Source organism: Bos grunniens, chromosome 25, assembly GCF_055505025.1.
Source record: "Bos grunniens cultivar Pamir isolate PY7600 chromosome 25, Bosgru_T2T1.0, whole genome shotgun sequence".
NCBI classification, from domain to species: Eukaryota; Metazoa; Chordata; class Mammalia; order Artiodactyla; family Bovidae; genus Bos; species Bos grunniens.
This window is the reverse complement of record NC_141189.1, coordinates 33,768,164-33,778,702: the sequence shown is the minus strand read 5'-3', so window position 1 is coordinate 33,778,702 and position 10,539 is coordinate 33,768,164. Positions and strand designations below refer to the sequence as shown.

At 38.9% G+C, this 10,539-nt stretch overlaps 1 protein-coding gene across 12 annotated transcripts in view; it reads left to right on the top strand.

The window, feature by feature from the left end:
- Window positions 1–1,175: 1,175 nt before the first annotated feature.
- The window catches only part of ATF7IP2 (activating transcription factor 7 interacting protein 2), a 76,701-nt gene continuing 67,337 nt past the window's right edge, over window positions 1,176–10,539 (top strand). For 4 of the 12 annotated variants that reach the window (XM_086375808.1, XM_086375806.1, XM_086375804.1 and 1 more), the window contains exon 1: window positions 1,197–1,347. The gene's annotated coding sequence lies outside the window, so the exon portion shown is untranslated. Of the gene's footprint in view, window positions 1,348–10,539 lie in introns of all 12 variants that reach the window. The other 8 variants (XM_086375818.1, XM_086375812.1, XM_086375814.1 and 5 more) reach the window with 7 other exon arrangements.

The window sequence follows — 10,539 nt, the reverse complement described above, 5'->3', positions numbered from 1 at the left end:
TTCATGATGGACATGAGTTTGAGTAGGCTCCAGGAGTAGGTGATGGACAGGGAAGCCTGGCGTGGGCCAGTGCATGGGGTTGCAAAGAGTTGGACAGGACTGAGTGACTGAACTGAACTAAACTAAGCTATACATGAAGTTTTTAAAAAGTAAATTCTAAGAGTTCTAATCACACACACAGATAACTTTTTCTATTTCTTTAATTTTGTATTTATATATGAAGGATGTCCATTAAATTTATTGTGGTAATCATTTCTCTAGGTAAGTCAAATCGTAATGCTGTACACCTTAAATTTATACAAGGCTGTATGTCAATTATATCTCAGTAAAACGGAAGAAAAATTATTTTATGAAGCAAAAAAAAACTGTGCAAAGGATGGCAATATTTTACATTTTTTCCAGTTTCCCTAGTGTTTGACATAAAACAGCTGGATTCTTATATTCGTTTCTGCATTCAACTTGTAGCAAAAGACTTGTTAATTTTCTAGAAGCTTCTGGAAAATTCGATTTAACTTCTTGAGATTATGTGAATAAAAAAGGCCAATAACATCTTCCTATTGTTAAGAAAATAGCTTTGACCTTATAGACCTCCAGGGATCCCTGGATCACATTTTTGGGAACCAACTGGATTACAGTACCTATTTCTATGAATAATCTATTTCTAGATCGTCCAATTTTTGCTCTTTTTTCTCGTAGCCAGTAGTTACTAGTACAAATAAGCAGCTCTGTCCTCCGTGATGAGGAGGCCTTAAACTAGATCGAGGGTGCTTAATTAGATAATTCACTTTAATCGCTAAAAAAGAGGTTATCGGCAGCGGAGTAGGTCTCTTGACGTTTGACGCGGCCTAGCGTGGCAAATCCGTTTAGGCAACGCAAGAAAATATGACCACTGGCCTGTGTCACAAAATTTAAGTTGTCAAAAAAACCGAAATTGAGATCTACAGAATTTTATTTAAGTATTTTAAAACTTTAAATGCCTGCAGACGAGCCGCCTGTTTTTGTAAAAAGTGATTTTCGGAAAACTTTCAGTCACTCAAATGCAAGGCCTGGCTCAGGAGGCTAGTCGCGGGACTCGCGAGTGACGCAACACGCTGACAGAAAGTCGCTTGCCTGAAGGCGAACTCTCTGCACCCCTCAGCCGACTTCCACTTACCTGCCCCTTCCACCAGGTCGCCTCTGATTGGCTGGGCTGCCGCAAGTTCGCTCCGCCATTGGCCGGAAGTCCGTCGGAGGTGGGCGCAGAGAGACTTACCTCGGCCGCTTTCCTGAAGAGCGTCATTGTGCTCGGCGGTTGCAGTCCCCGGAGGTAGAGTTTGTGCAGAAGCGGCCAGCGCGGCGCCGCTCTAGGTACGTTGGAACCGGGCGAGAGCCCCGCGCGAGCGGCGGTTGGCCGGGACGGCAGTTTCTCCGGCGCCGCGTGCCTCCCTGAGGGCCGGTCCCCGGAAGCCTCGGAGCCCCGCGCGAGCTGGGCGGTTGTGGCGGGGTTGACTCCAAGGAGTCTATGGAGTCGCTAGAGCGCCGACCTGGCTGGGTAAACGCCGGCGAAGGGCGAGAGGACGTGTCTCCTCCAGCTGTCGGAGTGGGCGGCTAGCGGAGTGGGCGGCTAGCGAAGCGGGAGTGGCGGGCGGCCGCGTGTGCAAGTCGGGGTCGCAGAGGCACGTCCCCTCAGGGTTTGGTACTCGGCGAGTAAGTACAAGCTTGGGACCTGACGGGACCACTTTTAGAAACTGACGGAGAAAATGTAGTTCCCCTCCCCATCTTTGGGATTCCGTTGCCACATTTCCAGGAGTTGTTTTAGTTATAATTTATCTGAAGAAACCAGGGGCCAGAAGTTGTGTTCTTGTCCTGGCGGCGGGGAGGCTTTCCTTGATGTATGTTGTTCGAAGGCACTAGAACATTTGATGCCCAAATGCCTTTTTAAATTAAAGCACCTGGAGCACAAACGTGTGACGTACACCTGTGGAGCTCATCCATGTAGGGATGCTGTGATTGAAGGATGAAAGCCGTGTACCAGCAGGCGTGGTTCTTTAACACAGTTTATTTTTAAGTAAATTAAAAAAAAAAAAAGACCATATCCTGCTTCTCGCCACTCCCCCCCCCCCCGCCCCCCTACTTACTTTCTCCAAACGCCCCTCTCCCACCTACTTTCTCCTTTTTGGCAAAGTTCAAGAATGTGTTCTGTACAGAGGAAGCAGTTATTTTGCTTTTTCTCTCTAAAACCTCACTGTGCTTGGAAAACTGCTATGTTGAAGATGAAATTTCCAACATTGTAAGCCAGCACGTGTTGCTTCTTTTGTGAAGAGCTAGTATTCACTGCTCTAAAGACTTGAGTATGGTCAAGACCTAGGAAAAGATGATCGTACAGAATAATTCATTAGAAACAAAATGTTAAAAAGTAGAAGAATTATGTGAAATCCAGTTAAGCGGGCTGTTATACTACATTGGGATTTAATACTCTCTTCATGATGATTTTGTCATATATTTACTTATAGCCAGTAAAATGATCGACGACATAAGTATTTGCCAAACAAATGGGGAAGAACATTCAAGATAATTTATGTCACAGGAAAGCTATTGAAAAAACAAAAATGAAGCGTCTGACTGAAGGACTAATTACACTGAATTCAGCTCTCCTGAAGTATGTCTTAGTTTGTTCATCTATCAATACATTTTTGGAAATGTTGAGTCTGACCATAAGCAAATTAATCTACTTAACTCTCAGTCTTATCTGCAGATTTTTACAGACTACATCCTAAGATTGACTTCTACCTCAACAGAAATGCATGAACAGTTTGTTATTGGAAATGATTTGCGTCCTTTAAGAACTGGTGTATCTAGGTACATCTTGAATTTTCTGCTCTGCTTATTGACTCTTGTACTTCACCTCAACCTTCAATTCTACTGTATTTACTTGCTACATAGAATCTTGAATTCTGGTCTGAAAATATTGCATGATCCCTGCATTGTTGCCTGTGCATATCATGTAGTTCTGTTATAGTGGGTGTGTACAGATGTATTTCATTTGATGTAATCAAATTTAAATAACATAGTTGTTAAAAATAAAAATATACTTTGATTTTAAATGCACAAGAGTATTCTCATTAAGTTAAATGAGATTATTACATATAAAATACAAATAACCATATTCTATCTTATTCTGTCTCATATTCTTACATCATTTAAATACTTATTCTATTCTCTGAGGCTTAATTAAACCTCAACCCATACCTTTCAAATGCATTACTATAGAGTCAAGTAACTTTGTATCCCTTTTTAGCTTTACCGATCTAAGTAGGACAGAAAGCTTGTAGTCAGGCCATATCTAGAGGGAAGTAACCATAACTCTGTCAATTGGGTAGATAATTGAATATAATGTGAAAATTTGAACTTCTCATTAAATTTCTAGAGGTATAAGGGGTTTGTATATAGAAAACTATGTAGAGGTATTATAGTATCTGTTACAAGTGGTACCATTAGTATATGTTTGAGGTTCTACGGTGTATAGTGCTGCTTATGGTATAGTTACTGCCAAAGTTACTGAGGTCTGTTCTTGTCCTTTTTATTAAGGAAAAAGTAGCAGCATTAAATAAAGCTTCTACATGAAAAGCATCTCGCTGAGAATTTAAAAATAAGACACATCTCAGCCCACAAAGATCATGACTAAAATATATATTTCTAATGGGAAATTCAGATGAAGAAGTAGTTCTCTTAGGGAAAGATGTTTGCTGAAGAAATGATCTTTAAACATGACCTAAAAGCGAGTGGAGAATAAGGGAGAATGTTGGTATATGGCAGTTTTGATGAGTTCGAAAAAAGTGAAGGCTAAATTTGTAGGAAATTTGGAGATAAAATTTGATAGCTTTAGGGAAAAGGAAATACAAAGAAGATAATGCAATCATGATTCTCTGGTTATTTGCTTGTAACAACTCAAGTATTGATTTAATTATATGTGATGAAAAAAGTGTATAGGTATAGAAAAGAGGTAAATTCTCATCTGTAAGTATAGGACCATGATAGTGGTCCTATACAAATAAAAATTTGTAACTCAAGTGAAATACAAGTGAGCATATTTTAAAATACTGAGATTAATTTTAAAAAAAGTTATATTAAAAGTGATTGCCATAGGGAGTGAGTATTGACAACCAGCTGTTTCATTGTGAACATTTTATATACTGCTTAATTTTATGCTATTACATTGATAAAGAAAATTTTTAAGTAAAAGCAAAATTCTCCTAGCACCTATTAGATGTTAATGCTGCTGGTCCGTGGACCACAGTTAGAGTAGTAATAATATTCATGCTCATTGTAAGACCTGACACAAGTTGGTCATGTTTTATCATTTTCTTGATCACTGTATATCCCTTAACAGTAACCTTGTCACATCATAGTATCTGATTTTTACTTGTGATAGGAGATTTCTTTGAATCTCAAGATCCTTGATTTAAATACTGGCTCCTGAACTGTGTGAGTATGTGTGTGTTTTTTAAACTTTTTTAAAGTTATACAACCTATCTTAGATTCATTTTGATAATTTAAATGTAAAATATAACAATTGTGCTTTATTTAGTATTGATAATATATTAAGGTAGAATTTCAACAAGAAGCAACCCAAGTGAGAGATATTTTGTAATGAAGAAAACCAATCCACCACCAGAAGTACAGAAAATAAATGCAATCCTTATGTACCCGTACCTTTAAACTTTATAAGGTGGAGTGAGTGATTTAACTGAAAGAAATAGACAAATTGACAACAGTAGTAGACCACTCTGAAAACACTTTTAATAGCTGGAAGAATATGGACAACACAGCAAAGAAATTTGAACTGGTTGACATCGACATAGAATAACACTGCACCCAGCAATGTTGGAATACGTGTTCTACTCAGATACAGGTGGACCTTTTGGAAAAATTAGCCATGAAAATAGCCTCAACAAATATTACAGGATTGAAATTATTCAGAAGATTCTCTAATTACAGTGGAATTAAAAGAAGCTAACCTTCAACAACAAAAATGCAACTTAGAAATCTGCAATTCCCTGGGAATTAATGTATTTCTAAATAATGGACAGATCATTATTTACCTCCACAGAAGGAATTACAATGGAAATTAGAAAGTATTTCAAATGAGAATCAAGAGGGTTTATTGGAATTTATGAGACTCAACTAAGGTAGAGCTTAGGAAATTTTGTAGCTTTAAATGCAAAAGAAAAAAATGAAAACGGGAATGTGACTGAAAATTAAAAGATCTAAATTTTCGTCTTAATCTAGAAGAAAATCAGACCTGAAGAAAACTGAATCATTGGGCATCCCTGGTGGTCCAGTGGCTTGAAATCCTCCTGCCAGTGCAGGGTACACAGGTTCAATCCCTGGTCCAGAAGATCCACATGCCATGAGGCAACTAGGCCCATGCACCAGAACTACTAGCCTAGATCCCATGAGCTACAACTACTGAGCATACTTGCCACAAATTCTGAAACCCTTGAGCCCTAGAGCCTGTGCTCCACAACAAGACAGCCCACCACAACTAGAGAAAGCCTACGATGCACCAACAAGACTCAGCCCAGAAAAAAGAAAAACTTGAATCATAAAACTAACAGGAAATGATGAAATGTTTAGAGCACTACATGTAATAGAAAACTAGAAGTCAGTGCTATGAGATTATTGATTAAATGGATAAAAGTCTAGTGACCAAGAAAAGGAAAAAAACACATCCCTTATATCCAGAATAAAAAGAGACATCACTACAGATCTTGATTACATTACAAGTGTAATTAGAGGATATTATGAAGAACCTTATAAACCAGGAATTCTGTTAAGTTTTGAAGTATGGAGAAACAAAATTAACAGAGAAAGGCAAAATATGGATGATCCTGTATTTTAAAAAATTCATTCATAATTTAAAACCTTTATCACAAACTTAACTCCAAGCCCAGATGGCATTATGATGAATTATTTCTAAAATTTAAGGAAGGAGTAATACTACTTGCAAAGACAAACTCATCAGAATTAAAAAAAAAAAAAAAAAAGACTTTAACAGTTTTTATATGAATCCTGAATAACTTTGATTTTAAAACCTGATGACTCATCATTCTTGTCATATTGATACAAATTCCTAAACAAAATGTTACCAAGTTGAATACAGGAACATGAAGCAATTTTTTTTTAAAAAGGACATATGACTGACTGAGATTTATTTCAGGAATAATCTAGGTTTAATATTTTGAGAGCTCAACCAATATGATACAAATTGGGAAAATGAGGTTATATGATCATCTAAACATATGAAAAGGATAAAATCAAAAATACATTAATGATAAAATCTTCTGGGAATAGAAGGATATTTTATATTTAATGGTGTTAGTGAAACCACATACCCTCTTCAGGATTGATGATGAGAGACCGATACCCATTAACAGCATACCTATTCATAGCATACTGTTCAGTTCAGTTCACTCAGTCATGTCTGACTCCTTGCGACCCCATGAATCGCAGCACGCCAGGCCTCCCTGTCCATCACCAACTCCTGGAGTTCACTCAGACTCACGTACATCAAGTCGGTAATGCCATCCAGCCATCTCATCCTCTGTCATCCCCTTCTCCTCCTGCTCCCAATCCCTCCCAGCATCAGAGTCTTTTCCAATGAGTCAACTCTTCACATGAGGTGGCCAAAGTACTGGAGTTTCAGCTTCAGCATCATTCCTTCCAAAGAAAACCCAGGGCTGATTTCCTTCAGAATGGACTGGCAGGATCTCCTTGCAGTCAAAGGGACTCTTAAAGAGTCTTCTCCAACACCACAGTTCAAAAGCATCAATTCTTCGGCACTCAGCTTTCTTCACAGTCCAACTCTCACATTCATACATGACCACTGTAGGTTCTAACTAATGCAGTAAGAAAATGATAATTAGTACAAATATAGGAAGTTCAGAGGAGAAGGCAATGGCAACCCACTCCAGTACTCTTGCCTGGAGAATCCCAGGGATGGGGGAGCCTGGTAGCCTGCCGTATATGGGGCCGCACAGAGCCGAACACGACTGAAGCAACTTGGCGGCAGCAGCAGGAAGTTCAAAAGAATTTATTAGGTTTAATAAGTGAGTTCCTTATGATTATACAGTGGAAGTGAGAAATAGATTTAAGGGACTAGATCTGATAGAGTGCCTGATGAACTATGGACAGAGGTTCGTGACATTGTACAGGAGATAGGGATCAAGACCATCCCCATGGAAAAGAAATGCAAAAAAGCAAAATGGCTGTCTGGGGAGGCCTTACAAATAGCTGTGAAAAGAAGAGAAGCGAAAAGCAAAGGAGAAAAGGAAAGATATAAGCATCTGAATGCAGAGTTCCAAAGAATAGCAAGAAGAGATAAGAAAGCCTTCCTCAGCGATCAATGCAAAGAAATAGAGGAAAACAACAGAATGGAAAAGATGAGAGATCTCTTCAAGAAAATTAGAGATACCAAGGGAACATTTCATGCAAAGATGGGCTCGATAAAGGACAGAAATGGTATGGACCTAACAGAAGCAGAAGATATTAAGAAGAGATGGCAAGAATACACAGAAGAACTACAAAAAAGTTCTTCACGACCCAGATAATCACAATGGTGTGATCACTCACCTAGAGCCAGACATCCTGGAATGTGAAGTCAAATGGGCCTTAGAAAGCATCACTACGAACAACGCTAGTGGAGGTGATGGAATTCCAGTGGAGCTATTTCAAATCCTGAAAGATGATGCTGTGAAAGTTCTGCACTCAATATGCCAGCACATTTGGAAAACTCAGCAGTGGCCACAGGACTGGGAAAGGTCAGTTTTCATTCCAATCCCAAAGAAAGGCAGTGCCAAAGAATGCTCAAGCTACCGCACAATTGCACTCATCTCACATGCTAGTAAAGTAATGCTCAAAATTCTCCAAGCCAGGCTTCAGCAATACGTGAACCATGAACGTCAGATGTTCAAGCTGGTTTTAGGAAAGGCAGAGGAACCAGAGATCAAATTGCCAGCATCCACTGGATCATCGAAAAAGGAAGAGAGTTCCAGAAAAAAACATCTATTTCTGCTTTATTGACTATGCCAAAGCCTTTGACTGTGTGCATCACAATCAACTGTGGAAAATTCTGAAAGAGATGGGAATACCAGACCACCTGACCTGCCTCTTGAGAAACCTATGAGCAGGTCAGGAAGCAACAGTTAGAACTGGACATGGAACAACAAACTGGTTCCAAATAGGAAAAGGAGTATGTCAAGGCTGTATATTGTCACCCTGTTTATTTAACTTCTATGCAGAGTACATCATGAGAAACACTGGGCTGGAAGAAGCACAAGCTGGAATCAAGATTGCCAGGAGAAATAACAACCTCAGATACGCAGATGACACCACCCTCATGGCAGAAAGTGAAGAGGGACTAAAAAGCCTCTTGATGAAAGTGAAAGTGGAGAGTGAAAAAGTTGGCTTAAAGCTCAACATTCAGAAAACGAAGATCATGACATCTGGTCCCATCACTTTATGGGAAATAGATGGAGAAACAGTGGAAACAGTGCCCAACTTTATTTTTTGGGCTCCAAAATCACTGCAGATGGTGATTGCAGCCATGAAATTAAAAGACGCTTACTCCTTGGGAAGTTATGACCAACCTAGATAGCATATTCAAAAGCAGAGACATTACTTTGCCAACAAAGGTCTGTCTAGTCAAGGCTGTGGTTTTTCCTGTGGTTTTCACATCCATACATGAATGTGAGAGTTGGACTGTGAAGAAAGCTGAGTGCCGAAGAATTGATGCTTTTGAACTGTGGTGTTGGAGAAGACTCTTGAGAGTCCCTTGGACTGCAAGGAGATCCAACCAGTCCATTCTGAAGGAGATCAGCCCTGGGATTTCTTTGGAAGGAATGATGCTGAAGCTGAAACTCCAGTACTTTGGCCACCTCATGTGAAGAGTTGACTCATTGGAAAAGACTCTGATGCTGGGAGGGATTGGGGGCAGGAGGAGAAGGGGACGACAGAGGATGTGATGGCTGGATGGCATCACTGACTCAATGGACGTGAGTTTGGGTGAACTCCGGGAGTTGGTGATGGACAGGGAGGCCTGGCGTGCTGCAATTCATGGGGTCACAAAGAGTAGGACGTGTCTGAGTGACTGAACTGAACTGAAGTGAGTTTAATGAATTAGAGATGGCAATTATATTTCTCTGTGATATGAGGCAGAAAAAAATGAAATTTAAAATGATGCCACATACAAAGCATTAAAAAATGAATATGGCAGTAAAGGAATAGAGGAACAACAGATGTGAGACATATAAAACAAAAAGTAAAATGGCAGCCATAAATCCAATTATATCAATATCAGGTGTGAATGGATTAGACAATTCAAATACCAGATTGTCAGACTGAATGAAACATAACATCCAAGTATATGCTATCTATAGGAGACACACTTAGATTGAAAGATACAATTATGTTGAAAGTAAAAGGATTTTTAAAAGCCATGTGAATAGCAATCATAAGGAATCTAGGTATACTAGTTTAAAACAAAATAGTCTTTCAAGATTAGATGTAGAAAGGGACATTTTATAATAAAAGTTGCAGTCTCATAGGTAGTTAAAACAATGAGAAAAATATGCAACTAAGAACAACACTAAAATAGGTGGAGTGAATACTGACAAGAATGGAGAAATAGAAAATTCAACAATAATGGTTAGAGACTAAAACACTTAATAAGTAACAGATCAGTTAGAAAAGACTTGAGTAATTCTGTGGACCAACTAGCCTGAAGAAGCATCTTTTGAACATTCAGCCAAATGAAAGCAGAATATATTCTTCTCAAACGTACATAGAAAAATTTCCAATGTAGATATTAAGTTAAGCTGTAAAACAACTTCAGCACATTTTAAAGGACTGAAATCACAACAAAGTATGTTCTCTGATCACAGTGGAATGAAATTAGAATTGAAGAAGCAGAATAAATTTGAGAAATTCACAGCTATGAGGAAATTAAGCAACGGTTTCCTAAATATTAATAACTAGTAGGTCAAAGAAAAAATCATGAGAGAAGTTAGAAAATACTTTGACATTAAAGAGAAGACAACAAAACATTTCAGATGCAAATAGTTTCTCAGGAAATTTGTAGTGATAAATGCCCACATTTTTTTTAAGACTTCAACAAACTAACTTTTAACTTTAATACAAAAAGAAGAAACTAAACCTAAATAGAATGAATTTAGAAAGATGGTTAACAATAACCCTGTGTACGAGACTGCAAAAGAGACACCGATGTATAGATCAGTCTTATGGACTCTGTGGGAGAGGGAGAGGGTGGGGAGATTTGGGAGAATAGCATTGAAACATGTATAATATCATGTATGAAACGAGTCGCCAGTCCAGGTTCGATGCACGGTACTGGATGCTTGGGGCTGGTGCACTGGGACGACCCAGAGGGAGGGGAGGGGAGGGAGGAGGGAGGAGGGTTCAGGATGGGGAACGCGGGTATACCTGTGGCGGATTCATTTCGGTATTTGGCAAAACTAATACAATATTGTAAAGTTTAAAAAT